The sequence below is a fragment of the Myotis brandtii genome, unplaced genomic scaffold (assembly GCF_000412655.1).
Source record: "Myotis brandtii unplaced genomic scaffold, ASM41265v1 scaffold2561, whole genome shotgun sequence".
Lineage (NCBI taxonomy): Eukaryota > Metazoa > Chordata > Mammalia > Chiroptera > Vespertilionidae > Myotis > Myotis brandtii.
The window spans coordinates 172,304-172,858 of record NW_005359721.1 but is presented as its reverse complement, the minus strand read 5'-3'; the positions used below and the strand labels follow the sequence as shown (position 1 = coordinate 172,858).

At 69.4% G+C, this 555-nt stretch overlaps 1 protein-coding gene across 2 annotated transcripts in view; it reads left to right on the top strand.

The window, feature by feature from the left end:
* Positions 1-6: 6 nt before the first annotated feature.
* The window catches only part of TAP1 (transporter 1, ATP-binding cassette, sub-family B (MDR/TAP)), a 6,991-nt gene continuing 6,442 nt past the window's right edge, over positions 7-555 (top strand). The window contains exon 1 of one of the 2 annotated variants that reach the window (XM_005867953.2): positions 7-354. The gene's annotated coding sequence lies outside the window, so the exon portion shown is untranslated. The remainder of the gene's footprint in view (positions 355-555) is intronic. The other variant, XM_014541024.1, reaches the window with a different exon arrangement.

The window sequence follows — 555 nt, the reverse complement described above, 5'->3', positions numbered from 1 at the left end:
GAACCAAGCGTGACAGCGGCGCCCTGGGAGGCCTGGCTGCTTTGGAGCCGCTGGCGGCGGCGCTGGGTTTGGCTCTGCCGGGACTTGCCTTGTTCCGAGAGCTGGTCTCGTGGGGAGCCCCGCGCGACGCGGACAGCTCGAGGCTGCTGTACTGGGGGAGTCGCCTCGACGCCTTCGCCCTCAGCTACGTAGCGGCTCTGCTCGCAGCCGCCCTGTGGCTGAAGCTCTGGAGCCTTGTGGTGAGCGGAGGTCCCGGGGGTTCTGCAGTCGCGGTCCGTCGGCTCCTGGGCTGCCTGGGCGCAGAGGTCCGCCGCCTCCCGCTCGTTCTGGGCCTGTTGATCCTCTCCTGTCTCGGTAAGGGGTTCGGGGAAGAGGGGCTGACGCTAGGGGACTGGGCGGGAATCCAGAGGCATGGTGGTCGGTTAGTGATCCCGGGGAATGTGGTTCAGGGGAAGGCGACCCAGCTCGGGTCTTGAAGAGACCACCCCGGACTGGGTGGGAGTCCAGAGTCAGGACAGGAGGGGCCCCCAGGCACTGCCCCCCCCCCCCCCCCCC